At 32.2% G+C, this 15,328-nt stretch overlaps 1 non-coding gene across 1 annotated transcript; it reads right to left on the reverse strand.

Annotated features, from left to right (window-relative positions):
* Positions 1-14,567: 14,567 nt before the first annotated feature.
* Positions 14,568-14,673, reverse strand: LOC145609926 (small nucleolar RNA R71). The gene has a single exon (XR_014106192.1). It is a non-coding gene; the product is annotated as a small nucleolar RNA R71 (small nucleolar RNA).
* Positions 14,674-15,328: the final 655 nt, after the last annotated feature.

The following is a 15,328-nucleotide window of genomic DNA, read 5'->3' on the forward strand; positions in this document are numbered from 1 at the left end:
TCTTCCCTCACATTGCTTGACTTAGTCAACTTCCTAAACCAATTTGCATTGTTCATTGCTATTATAAGTGAATCCTAATCCCTAGCATTTTACTTGTTTGGTTTGTTTGTCTTACTAGTTGTTAGTGTCCTCTTTTACCCCTTGTCTTCGACCTAGCTTAGGCACATAATTGGAAGCACTTAGACATTACCGTTCCTTTGGGTTCGACCCTTAACTTACCTCTATACTTGTATTTAGGTTTGTTGAGTGTTTATAAATTTTGTTTGGCTTAAGCAAATCCATTCAACAAAGAAAATTGAGTCAAATGAAAGTCAAACACATTCAACCAAAACTTTTTAAATCAAATGAAAGTCAAATGCGTTCAACAAAGATAATTGAATCAAATGAAAGTCAAACACATTCAAACAATGATTTTTGAATCAAATGAAAGTCAAATGCATTCAACAAAGCTAATTAAGTCAAATGAAAGTCAAACAATGCTTTTTGAATCAAATGAAAGTCAAATGCATTCAGCAAAGCTAATTGAGTCAAATGAAAGTCAAACACATTCTAACAAAGATTTTTGAATTAAATGAAAGTAAAATGCATTTAACAAAGCTAATTGAGTAAAATGAAGTCAGACACATTCAAAAAACGCTTTTTGAATTAAATGAAAGTGAAATGCAATTAACAATGCTAATTGAGTCAAATGAAAGTTAAAAAAATTCATACAAAGCTAATTGAGACATATGAAAGTTAAATGCATTCAACAAAGATAATTGAGTGAAATAAAAGTCAAACACATTCAAACAAAGCTTTTTGAATCAAATGAAAGTCAAATGCATTCAACAAAGCTAATTGAGTCAAGTGAAAGTCATACACATTCAAACAATGCTTTTTGAATCAAATTAAAGTCAAATGCATTCAACAAAGCTAATTGAATCAAATAAAAGTCAAACGCTTTCAAAAGCCTTTTGAATCAAATGAAACTCAAATGCATTCAACAAAGCTAATTCAGTCAAATGAAAGTCAAACACATTCAAACAAAGCTTTTTGAATTAAATGAAAGTGAAATGTAATTAACAGAGCTAATTGAGTCAAATGAAAGTCAAACACATTCAGCCAAAGCTAATTGAGTCAAATGAAAGTCAAATGCATTCTGAATATCAAATTGAGTGAAATGAAAGTTAAATACATTCAAACAAAGCGTTTTTAATAAAAAGAAAGTCAAATGCATTCAACAAAGCTAATTGAGTCATATGAAAGTCAAACACATTCAAACAAAGCTTTTTGAATCAAATGAAAGTAAAATGCATTCAACAAAGCTAATTGAGTCAAATGAAAGTCAAACACATTCAAGCATTCAAGAAAAGCTTTTTAAATTAAATAAAAGTGAAACGCAATTAATAGAGCTAATTGAGTCAAATGAAAGGCAAATGCATTTTGCAACGCTAATTAGGTCAAATGAAAGTCAAACTCATTCAAACAAAGCTTTTTGAATAAAATGAAAGTCAAATACATCAACAAAGATAATTGAGTCAAATAAAAGTCAAACACATTCAAACAAAGCTTTTTAAGTCAAATGAAAGTCTAATGCATTCAACATAGCCTGTTGACCCAAATAAAGTCAAACACATTCAAACAAAGCTTTTTGAATCAAATAAAAGTCAAATGCATTCAATAAAGCTAATTGAGTCAAGTGAAAGTCAAACACATTCAAACAAAGCTTTTTGAACCAAATGAAAATCAAATGCGTTCAACGAAGATAATTAAGTCAAATGAAAGTCAAACACATTCAAACAAAGCTTTTTGAATCAAATAAAAGTCAAATGCATTCAACAAAGATAATTGAGTCAAAAGAAAGTCAAACACATTCAAACAAAGCTTTTTGAATCAAATGAAAGTCAAATGCATTCAACAAAGATAATTGAGTCAAATGAAAGTCAAACACATTCAAACAAAGCTTTTGAATCAAATGAAAGTGAAATGCATTCAACAAAGCTAATTGAGTCAAATGTAAGCTTTTTGAATCAAATGAAAGTAAAATGCATTCTACAAAGCTAATTGAGTCAAATGAAAGTCAAACACATTCAAACAAAGCTTCTTGAATCAAATGAAAGTCAAATGCGTTCAACAGAGCTTTTTTGGAACAAAATGAAAGTTAAATGCATTAAACAAAGCTAATTCAGTCAAATGAATGTCAAACACATTCAAACAAAGCTTTTTGAATCAAATGAAAGTCAAACACATTTAGACAATGCTTTTTGAATCAAATGAAAGTCAAATGCATTCAACAAAGATAATTGAGTTAAATGAAAGTCAAACATATTCATACAAAGCTTTTTGTATCAAATAAATGTCAAACACATTCAACCAAAGCTTTTTGAACCAAATAAAAGACAAATGCATTCAACAAATATAATTAAGTCAAATGAAAGTCAAACACATTTAAACAAAGCTTTTTGAATCTAATGAAAGTCAAATGCATTTACTAAAGATATATGAGTCTAATTAAAGCCAAACACATTCAAATAAAGCTTTTTGAATCATATGAAAGTCAATTGCATTCCACAATGCTAATTGAGTCAAATGAAAGTCAAACACATTCAAACAAAACTTTTTGAATCAAATGAAAGTCAAATGCATTCAACAAAGATAATTGAGTCAAATGAAAGTCAAACACATTCAAACAAAGGTTTTTAAATCAAATGAAAATCAAATGCAATAAACAAAGTTAATTAAGTCAAATGAAAGTCAAACACATTCAAATAAAACTTTTTAAATCAAAGAAAGTAAAATGCATTCTACAAAGCTAATTGAGTCAAATGAAAGTCAAACACATTCAAACAAAGCTTTTTGAATCAAACGAAAGTAAATGCATTCTAAAAAGCTAATTGAGTCAAATGAAAGTCTAACACATTCAAACAAAGCTTTTTGAATCAAATGAAAGTAAAATGCATTCAACATAGCAAACAAAATCAAATGAAAGTAAAACAAATTTATACAAAGCAAATTAAATGAAATGAAAGTGAAATGAATTCTACATAGATAATTAAGTCAAACGAAAGTCAAACACATTCAAACAAAACTTTTTGAATCAAATGAAAGTCAAATGCATACAACAAAGCTAATTGAGTCAAATGCTTTCAACAAAGCTAATTGAGTCAAATGAAAGTCAAACACATTCAAATAAAGCTTTCTGATTCAAATGAAAGTCAAATGCCTCCAACAAAGATAATTAAGTCAAATGAAAGTCAAACACATTCAAACAAAGCTTTTTGAATCAAATTAAAGTCAAATGAATTCAACAAAGCTAATGGAGTCAAATGAAAGTAAAACACATTCAAACAAAGCTTTTGGAATCAAATGAAAGTCAATTGCATTCAACAAAGCTAATTGAGTCAAATGAAAGTCAAACACATTCAAACAAAGCTTTTTGAATCTAATGAAAGTAAAATGCATTCTACAAAGCTAATCGAGTCAAATGAAAGTCAAACAAATTCAAATGAAAGTCAAATGCATTTAACTTTCATTTGACTCAATTAGCTTTGTTGAATGCATTAAACTTTCATTTGATTCAAAAAGTTGTGTTTGAATGTGTTTGACTTTCATTTAATTCAATTAGCTTTGTACAATGCATTTGACTTTCATTTGACTCAATTAGCCTTTTATGAATGTGTTTGACTTTCATGTGACTCAATTAGCTTTGTTAATTGCATTTCACTTTGATTTAATTCAAAAAGCTTTGTTTGAATGTATTTGAGTTTAATTTCACTCAATTAGCTTTTGTTGAATGCATTTTACTTTCATTTGATTCAAAAAGCTTTGTTTGAATGTGTTTGACTTTCATTTGACTCAATTAACTTTGTTGAATGCATTTGATAATCATTTGATTCAAAAAGCATTATTTGAATGTGTTTGACTTTCATTTGACTCAATTAGCTTTATAGAATGCATTTGACTTTCATTGGACTCAATTAGCTTTGTATGAATGTGTATGTTTGAATGTGTTTTACTTTCATTTAATTCAAAAAGCTTTATTTAAATATGATTGCCGTTCATTTGGTTCAATAAGCTTTGTTAGAATGTGGTTGACTTCCATTTTACTCAATTAGCTTTGTTGAATGCATTTGACTTTCATTTGATTCAAAGAGTTTTGTTTAAATGTGTTTGACTTTCATTTGACTCAATTAGCTTTGTTGAATGCATTTGACATATACTTGATTCAAAAAGCTTTGTTTGAATGTGTTTGACTTTCATTTGAGTCATAAACATAGTTGAATGCACTTCACTTTCGTTTAATTTAAAAAGCTTTGTTTGAATGTGTTTGATTTTCATTTGACTCATTTAGCTTTGTTGAATGCATTTGACTTTCATTTGATTCAAAAAGCTTTGTGTGAATGTGTTTGACTTTCATTTGACTCAATTATCTTTGTTGAACGCATTTTACTTTCATTTGATTCAAAAAGCTTTGCATAAATGTGTTTGACTTTCATTTAACTCAATTATGTTTATTGAATGCCTTAAACTTTTATTTGATTCAAAAAGCTTTGTTTGAATATGTTTGACTTTCATTTGAGTCAAAAATCTTTGTTGAATGCATATGACTTTCACTTGATTCAAAAAGCTTTGTTTGAATGTGTTTTACTTTCATTTGACTCAATTAGCTTTGTTTTATGCATTTGACTTTCATTTGATTCAAAAAGCTTTGTTTGAATGTGTTTGATTTTCATTTAACTCAATTAGCTTCATAGAATGCATTTGACTTTCATTTGACTCAATTAGCTTTTAATGAATTTGTTTGACTTTCATTTGACTCTATTAGCTTTGTTGATTGCATTTGACTTTCGTTTGACTTAAAAAGCTTTGTTTGAATGTGTTTGGCTTTCATTTGACTCAGTTACCTTTGTAGAATGCATTTGACTTTCATTTGAGTCAATAAGCTTTTTATGAATGCGTTTGACTTTCATTTGACTCAATTAGCTTTGTGAATTACATTTCACTTTCATTTAATTTAAAAAGCTTTGTTGAATGTGTGTGACTTTCATTTGATTCAATAAGCTTTGATGAATGCGTTTGACTTTAATTAGATTTAAAGAGCATTGTTTGAATTTGTTTGACTTTTCTTTGACACAATTAGCTTTGTTGCATGCATTTTACTTTCATTTGTTTCAAAAAGCTTTTTTTGAATGTGTGTGACTTTCATTTGAGTCAAAAATCTTTATTGAATTCATTTGACTTTCATTTGATTCAAAAAGCTTTTTTTGAATTTGTTAGACTTTAATTTGACTCAATTAGCTTTGTTGAATGCATTTGACTTTCATTTGATTTAAAAAGCTTTCTTTGAATGTGTTTGACTTTCATTTAACTCAATTAGCTTGGTACATTGCATTTGACTTTCATTTGACTCAATTACCTTTGTATTAATGTGTTTGACTTTCTTTTGACTCAATTAGCTTTGTTAATTGCATTTCACTTTCATTTAATTCAAAAAGATTTGTTTGAATGTGTTTGACATTCATTTCACTCAATTATCTTTGTTGAATGCATTCGGCTTTTATTTGATTCAAAAAGCATTGTTTGAATGTGTTTGACTTTTATTTAACTCAATTAAATTTGTTGAATGCATTTGACTTTCATTTGATTCAAAAAGCTTTGTTTGAATGTATTTGATTTTCATTTGAGTCAAAAAGCTTTGTTGAATGCATTTGAATTACAATTGATTAAAAAGGCTTTGTTTGAATGTGTTTGACTTTCATTTGACTAAATTATCTTTATTGAATACATTTGACTTTCATTTGATTTAAAAAGCGTTGTTTGAATGTGTTAGAGTTTCATTTGCCTCAATTAGCTTTGTTGAATGCATTTTACTTTCATTTGATTCAAAAAGCTTTGTTTAAATGTGTTTGACTTTCATTTGATTGAGTTAGCTTTGTTGAATGCATTTGACTTTAATTTGATTTAAAAAGCATTGTTTGAATGTGTTTGACTTTCTTTGGACTCAATAAGCTTTGTAGAATGCATTTGACTTTCATTTGACTGAATTAGCTTTGTATGAATTTGTTTGACTTTCATTTGACTTAATTAGCGTTGTTAATGGCATTTAACATTCATTTAATTCAAAAAGCTTTGTTTGAAGGTGTTTGACTTCCATTTGATTGAAAAAGCATTCTTTGAATGTGTTTGACTTTCATTTGTCTCAATTACCTTTGTTGAATGCATTTGACTTTCATTTGATTCAAAAAGTATGATTTGAATGCATTTAACTTTTATTTGATTTAAAAAGCTTTGTTTGAATGTGTTTGACTTTCATTTGGGTCATAAAGAATTATTGAATGCACTTGACTTTCGCTTAATTTAAAAAGCATTGTTTGAATGTGTTTGACTTTCATTTAACCCAATTAACTTTGTAAAATGCATATGACTTTCATTTGATTCAAAAAGCTTTGCTTGAATTTGTTTAAATTTATTTGACTCAATTATCTTTGTTGAACGCATTTGAATTTCATTTGATTCAAAAAGCTTTGTATGTATGTGTTTGACTTTCATTTAAATCAATTAGCTTTATTGAATGCATTTCACTTTCATTTAATTCAAAAAGTTTTGTTTGAATGTGTTTGACTTTCATTTGACTCAATTAACTTTGTTGAATGCATTTGACCTTATTTGATTCAAAAAGCTCTGTTTAAATGTGTTTGACTTTCATTTGAGTCTAAAAGCTTTAATGAGTGCATTAAACTTTCAGTTGATTCAAAAAGTTTTGTTTGAATGTGTTTGACTTTCATTTGATTCAAAAAGCGTTGTTTGAATGTATTTGACTTTCATTTAATTAAATTAGCTTTGTTCAATGCATTTGACTTTAATTTGATTCAAAAAGCATTGTTTGAATGTGTTTGACTTTCATTTTACTCAATTAGCTTTGCTTGAATGAGTTTGACTTTCATTTGATTCAAAAAGCTTTGTTTGAATGTTTTTTACTTTCATTTGACTCAATAAGCTTTGTTGAATGGATTTGACATTCATTTGATTCAAAAGGTATTGTTTGAATGTGTTTGACTTTCTTTTGACTCAATTAGCTTTGTTGAATGCATTTAACTTTCATTTGATTTAAAAAGCTTTGTTTTAATGTGTTTGACTTTCATTTGAGTCGTAAAGCATTATTGAATGCACTTGACTTTCGTTTACTTTCAAAAAGCGTTGTTTGAATGTGTTTGACTTTCATTTGAATCCAAAAGCTTTGTTTGAATGTGTTTGACTTTCATTCGATTCAATTAGCTTTGTTGAATACATTTGACTTTCATTTGATTAAAAAAGCTTTGTATGAATGTGTTTGACTCTCATTTGACTCAATTATCTTCATTTAATGCATTTGGCTTTCATTTGATTCAAAAAGCTTTGTTTGAATGTGTTTGACTTTCATTTGACACAATTAACTTCATAGAATGCATTTGACTTTATTTGATTCAAAAAGCTTTGTATGAATGTGTTCCACTTTCATTTGACTCAATTATCTTTGTGAAATGCAATTGTCTTTCATTTGATTCAAAAAGCATTGTTTGAATGTGTTTGACTATCATTTGACTCCATTAGCTTTGTTTGAATGTGTTTGGCTTTCATTTGATTCAAAAAGCTTTGTTTGAATGTGTTTGACTTTCATTTGACTCAATTAACTTTGTTGAATGCATTTGACTTTATTTGATTCAAAAAGCTTTGTATGAATGTGTTCTACTTTCATTTGACTCAATTAACTTTGTTAAATGGATTTGACTTTCATTTGATTCAAAAAGTATTGTTTGAATGTATTTGACTTTCATTTGACTTAATTAGCTTTATTGAATTCATTAGACTATCATTTGATTCAAAAAGCTTTGTTTGAATGTGTTTGAATTTCTTTGACTTAATTATCTTTGTTGAACACATTTGACTTTCAATTGATTTAAAAAGCTTTGTATGAATGTGTTTGACTTTCATTTAATTCAATTAGCTTTATTAAATGCATTTCACTTTCATTTGATTCAAAAAGCTTGGTTTGAATGTGTTTGACTTTCATTTGAGTCAAAAATCTTTGTTGAATGCATTTGCTTCCATTTGATTCAAAAAGCTTTGTTTGAATGCGTTTGACTTTCATTTGGTTCAAAAAGCTTTGTTTGAATGTGTTTGACTTTCATTTGACTCAATTAGCTTTGTTAATTACATTTCACTTTCATTTAATTCAAAAAGCTTTATTTGAATGTGTTTGACTTTCATTTTACTCAATTAGCTTTGTTGGATGCATTTGACTTTCATTCGCTTCAAAAAGTTTTGTTTGAATGTGTTTGACTTTCATTTGACTCTATTAGCTTTGTTGTATGCATTTGACATTCATTTGATTAAAAAAGCTTTGTTTGAATGTGTTTGACTTTCATTTGAATCAAAGCTTTGTTGAATGCATTTAAATTTCAATTGATTCAAAAAGCTTTGTTTGAATGTGTTTGATTTTCATTTGACTCAATTATCTTAGTTGAAGTCATTTGACTTTCAATTGATTCAAAATGCAATGTTTGAATGTGTTTGACTTTCATCTGACTCAATTATTGATGGGAAGGAGAACGGTAGGTCGTTGGACTACCACCCCACCCTATCAAACAATATTTGTAACTTAACAAACCCCTTTTTAGTGTAGCAGTAAGTCAAGGTCGAACCCAAGGGAATGGAGATTAAATGCACGATGCCAAAATTAAGCTATTCCGAAATCTAGAAGGGGTATATGGTAGAAACTAAGGCTAAGCTAAAGCTAGACGATGCAAAAGACTTGTACTAAATGAATGCTAAGGCACTAGGGGAATGGATCCACATGCATCAACAATGAAGTTCAATCAACTTGGGGAATTAACCAATCAAGTCAAGCAATGTGAGGGAAAACCGAAATTGCAACCAAGAAAGTACATCAAGCTATTCTCCTAGAGGTCTAATTAGCGTCAACTACATCAAACACTAGCTAGGAAACATCACAAGATATCTCGATCGAGTAAATGTAAGCCACAAATCAATGGTCCGTATCAATGTGAACTCACAATGCAATCTAGTGTGAATAACAAGGGTGATCAAGCCTAATCAAGCACACACATGCACAAAATCAATCAGCCAATTTAATCACATCATCAACTCAATCAATTTCCCCCAAATTAACCTTAATTCATCATCAATACATGCTTCACCACTACCCTAGCAAATAAACTACTCACAATCCATAAAGAACATCAAAATCAAAGCTAAACTAATCATCATTACCAAATTCATCAATTGAAATCAAATTGAAACCAACTAAATCAATCAAATCAATCAAACTATCAATTAACCAAATCAACAACAATACTAATGAAATCAAACATTGAATTGCATTAAAGAGTAAAGAATCCTTACAAACTTGATAGAAATCAAATCAAATGAAGCAATCTTCAATCATCAATCATCAAACCCACACTTTCTCTCTCTAAAAATGCTAAGAACTAATGTTTTCTCTCTCTAAAATCTAATCTAATCTAATTCTTCCTTATGAAGATCTAATCTTCTCTCTATATATGGAAAGAAATAACTAACAATCCCAAGAGGAAGTTGGGAAAGACGTCCAAAAATAGACCCACGTCGGTGCGGGCGCTCGAAGGAGAGAGAATGGTGCGCACGGGAGCACACCCAGGCATGTGCGCCCGCACACACCTGATGTGCGGCCGCACACGACAGATGTGCGGCCGCACACTCCTCTAGTGCGCCCGCACAACCCTGGGTCTTTCCCCCTTCTTCTCTTCGTCCTAGCTCAAGCAGTGCACACATCCTAGGTGATGATGATGGAGGACAAAGTAGGCAGAAACTTTCTTGAATTTCTTGAAAAGAATAAGCCATGAGGAAGGTATATACAAAGCCTTGAAGCTTGCCCCTTGGATCCACCTTTGACTTGAAGCTTCTTGCACCATCTCTAGGCATGAAAACATTGAAAGCTCATATAGAGGAAGCTCGGGAATTCTTGGACAATCAATTACCACCTACAAACAAATGAAATAAAGCAAGTAAAAGAGAAAAATAACAAGTAAACTAGAAAAAGCATGAAATAGAGAAACTAACTACAAAAAGCACAAAATGAAGAAAACAAGAATAAAACTAAGGAAAACTAAAGAAAAGAGAGATAAAATGAAATAAAAATCATCCAAAAAGGAACCAAATGAGTGCCAAAAATGTCACTCATCAAATTCCCCCAAGCTAAACTTTTGCTCGTCCTCGAGCAAAACAAAGCAGGAAAAAGAGAGGATGAAAATTTTATTGAAAACGAAAAAGAAAGACTCAAGATAAGAATATACACTAAAACTCATTGTCGTAGGAATCACGGTTGTTTTTAGCTACAACAAGCCCATTAAACCCCAAAGTCGCCTATGAGGACGAGTGAGGTCTTGTAAGGGTATCCTAAGAGTTTGACCCATAACTCTCCACCAAACATCAATGAGGCAAACCATAAAGATAAAAGAAAGAAAATGAAATTAAATAAAAACAAACCTTTGCGAAATGAACCAACATAAAGACTACAATGCAAATGAATGACAATCTTTCTCAAGTAGTTAAGGTATGCACGTTTCAAGATATCCAAGGTTGATTGAAACATAGGGTATGCTAGGCATAGGAACTAGTTATCACAATTCACTTTCATCCCAAACAATCTTACCGCGTTCTTCCCACTAGTCTCAAATCTCCCCTTAGTGAGTGTCCCAATGATTCCTCGAAGGAACCGGAATTTTTTTTTTTTTAAAGGCTACTCGACAATCTTGACTATGCATCCCCTTTCCTTAGGCAATGACCCATGATGCCCTCCCCCGAATAGTGACTCAACTATCTAGGTCGAAAGGTCTTTCCCCAAGGTTGTAACGTTAGGCAATAAGGGTGAAGGTAGGCTAAAAATTTGAAATTTGGTGGTTTTCCTAAAAATGAAGCAAAGAATGGCCAATTCTTGGAATCACAATCAAGTAATCACCAATCCAAACAAAAATACTCACACCCCCAAGCTTATTCAAAGCTATATACCACAAACATATACACAAAAAGCGTGAGAACGCTTCCCCCCAAGCTTAAATGGAGCATTGTCCTCAATGCTCAAAAAGGGAGAAAACTCACATCAAAATATTTTTGAATTTTTCATTTTTCATTTTTTTTTTAGTGCTTTGTCCTCGCCTCTTTTAACTTTGGACGGCATTTTCGATTTTTGCACTTATTTGTCCATGCCTTTTATAATATAGGACGGCTTTTACTTATACTCATTTGCCATTGTTCACAAAGAAAATATAACACAATCTTACTTTCATAAGAACCAAACATTCCAACTTCTTCACCACAAACTTCATCAAGAAGGATCAATTGCTTCACAAAAACCAAGAAAAGAAAGAAAATGAAACAAAAGGCCAAAGATCTAAAGATGTGGCTTGAAAAGAAGGGATAAGGCTCAAAAGTTTGCAAGAAGGCAAATGTAAACCCAAAAATAAAGAAAATAACAAAATATAACAAAAATGAAAATACCACCCCGAAAAATGTGCCTTTGTCCTTCCTAGATAGTTCGGTCTCGTGTTTGAGAATCATACATCAAGCTTTATTAGATTAGGTTTGCATAGTCAAGGATCCACGCCGCTCATACAAGGAATGTTGAAGGCTAGAAAAAACAAGTAACCTCACAAGGATGTGGCAAAAACACACTAATGGTGTCAAATCAACTATAGGAAGCAACTACCAACGTGCCACAAACAAGTAGAATCCGGCTTCATGATCCTCCTAGTTCAAACCAACTACCCTAGCATACACTATCCTAGAGTCAACCGAACATAATCTCAACCCGTGCATACCTTTACAACCTAGGAAGAAAATCATGCAAAAGACAAGTCCAATGTACAAGGTTCATTTCATAAGAAAAGAAATAAAAAACAATGTCTCAAAATCACAACAAAAATGAAAAGAAAAAAAATAAAGGAAAGTAAGAGAAAAAGTAAAATAAAAGAGAGTAAAAGAAAAGAAACGGAGACATAGAAAAGGAAAATATAGGAGAATTAGCATGCAAAGGACTAAAAAGCAAGTTAAGCACATAAAGTTCCCAATCGACAAACAAGTGATCGATAGACAACAAAGTCACCGATCCCAAACACATTACGTGTTAACAAGCATTCATCCTCGAACCATTCAACTTCTCCTAAACTAATCCTATCCTATGCAACCAAGGAAAATAAAGAGAAAAAATAAGAAAGGTCTCACCGGGATTCCAAGCTTAGCAAAAATAAGTAAGGCGATTAGAAACCACCTTGTAGCATGCCATATCCATAAGCTCTTCAAGGAACCAAGTGAGAAAAAGAAATAAAAGAAACTATGAACAAAGAAAATGGTTAGTAACTTCAAAACTGATGAGTGACATTTTTGGCACTCATTTGGTTCCTTTTTGAATGATTTTTATTTCTTTTTATCTTTCTTTTCTTTAGTTTTCCTTAGTTTTATTCTTGTTTTCCTCTTTTTATGCCTTTTGTAGTTTATTTCTCTATTTCGTGCCTTTTCTTGTTTTCTTGCTTTCTTTTCCCTTTTTACTTGCTTTTTATCCTTTGGTTTTAGGTTGTGATTGATTGTCCAAGGATTCCCGGGCTTCCTTTCCATGGTTTTCCATTGATTTTCATGCTTAAAGCACGTGCAAGAAGTTTCAAGTCAATGTGGGGTTCAAGGAGCATGCTTCAAGGTCTTGATTATGCCTTCCTCATGGCTCATTTTCTTCAAGAAATTCAAGGAAGTTGCTGCCTACCTTGTCCTCCATCATCATCATCTAGGATGCGTGCACCTCGTGAGCAAGGGCAAAGAAGAAAGGAGGATGCTACAGCTGTGTGCGGGCGCACAAGAGTGATGTGCGGCCGCACATCTGTCGTGTGCGGCCGCACATCAGGTGTGTGCGGGCGCACATCCCTGGGTGTGCTCCCGTGCACACCATTCTCTCTCCTCCGAGCGCCCGCACCAACGTGGGTCTATTTTTGGACGTCTTTCCCAACTTCCTCTTGGGATTATAGTTATTTCTTTCCTTATTTAGAGAGAGAAAGAGATCTTCAATTGGATTGAATTAGATTAGATTAGATTTTTAGAGAGAGAAAACATTAGTTCTTAGCATTTTTAGAGAGAGAAAGTGTGGGTTTGATGATTGATGATTGAAGATTGCTTCATTTGATTTGATTTCTATCAAGTTTGTAAGGATTCCTTACTCTTTAATGCAATTCAAAGTTTGATTTCATTAGTATTGTTGTTTGATTTGGTTAATTGATAGTTTAATTGATTTGATTGAATTTGTTGGTTTCAATTTGATTTCAATTGATGAATTTGGGAATGATGATTAGTTTAGTTTTGATTTTGATGTTCTTTATGGATTATGAGTAGTTTAATTGCTAGGGTGGTGGTGAAACATGTATTGATGATGAATTGGGATTAATTTGGGGGAAATTGATTGAGTTGATAATGTGATTAAATTGGTTGATTGATTTTGTGCATGTGTGTGCTTGATTAGGCTTGATCACCCTTGTTATTCACACTAGATTGCATTGTAGGTTCACATTGATACGGACCATTGATTTGTGGCTTACATTTACTCGATTGAGATATCTTGTGATGTTTCCTAGCTAGTGTTTGATGTAGTTGACGCTAATTAGACCTCTAGGAGAATAGCTTGATGTACTCTCTTGGTTGCAATTTCGGTTTTCCCTCACATTGTTTGACTTAATCGGTTAATTCCCCGAGTTGATTGAACTTCATCATTGATGCATGTGGATCCATTCCCCTAGTGTCTTAGCATTCATTTAATACTAGCATTTTTCATTGCCTAGTCTATTCTTAGTGTCTACCATATACACCTACTAGATTTCGGAATAGCTTAATTTTGGCACCATGCATGTATTCTCCATTCCCAAGGGTTCGACCTTGACTTGCCACTACACTATTAGGGGTTGGTTAAGCTATAAATATTGTTTGATAGGGCGGGGTGGTAGCCCAACGACCTACCATTCTTAGCCACATCAAAATGGCGCCGTTGCCGGGGAATGGTGTTTTGTATGCATGTTGTTTTTGAGTCTATTCCACTCTATTTGCAAAACACAAAAAGATTTTACACTTAGGCTACACTTGTAGCCGTGATACTAATATTGTCTTTGAGTTTTGTGTGTGTAGATCCCAAGTCATGGGAGGTAGTTCAAGGGTTACCTTGAAGGAGCTTGGAGTTCCCGGGGCTTATAGGCATGAGAGCGCGATAGCTCCACCTATATCACCGGAGAATGACTTTGAAATAAAGCCGGCAATGATCACTCTTATTGAGAGGAGACAATATGGTGGGGCAAAGGACGAGAGCCCATTGAACCATCTTAAGGAGTTTGACTAATATTGTAACACAATCAAGATCAATAGAGTTCCTCAAGAATTCATCCGCCTTAAGTTGTTCCCTTTCTCCCTCATAGGAAGATCTTTGGAATGGCTAGATAAAGAGATGAAGCCCAATTCCTTGAAAACTTGGGATGATGTCACTAAAGCTTTCTTGTTCCGTTTCTATCCTCAAAAGAAAACGTCGGAAGCAAGAGCTTTGATTCAAGGGTTCAAGCAAAAGCCTAATGAGAGCCTTTATGAAGCATGGGAAAGATTTAAGGATTATCAAAGGGAGTGTCCACACCATGGGATTCCTACCTACCAAATCATTCATATCTTTTATGGTGGGTTGAGTCCTCATGGGAGAGCAAGTTTGGATGCCGGAGCCGGAGGCCCAATCATGAACAAGACGGAAGAAGAAGTGGTTGATGCTATTGATGAAGTAGCTCGTCATTATATGAATTGGCAAGAGGTGGAAAGAGAACCAACAAGCAAGGGTTACTCGATCGAACAACTTAGTGTCATCAATGATTTGACCACTTTGATTGAGGATTTAGGGAAAGAAGTTAAGTCCCTCAAGGAAAAGCTTGAGAAGCCTCCTTTTCAAGCTCCAATTCTTCCCTCCCAAATTAAGGGGAGAGGTACATCTTCTCACTCTAACTCCAATCTTTCTACTTGTTGCATGATTGTGGAATGTTGGCCATGTCAATTATGTGGAATGAATGATCATAATGCTTCTATGTGCCCAAATGTTTCTTGTAGTGAATGTGATGGAAGTGAAATGGAACACATGAATTATGTCAATAATCATGCTTGTGAACCTAGAAATGATGTTCAAAGGAATATTGGAAATAGGAATTATCATATGAATCATCATGACTATAACCAAAATGGAGGTTATAGAAATCATGAATGCCAAGAGATTCATGGTAACTATAACCATCATGGTTGTAATGGTCATGGTCAT

This window comes from Chenopodium album, chromosome 23, assembly GCF_948465745.1.
Source record: "Chenopodium album chromosome 23, dcCheAlbu1.1, whole genome shotgun sequence".
In the NCBI taxonomy this organism is placed as follows: Eukaryota; Viridiplantae; Streptophyta; class Magnoliopsida; order Caryophyllales; family Amaranthaceae; genus Chenopodium; species Chenopodium album.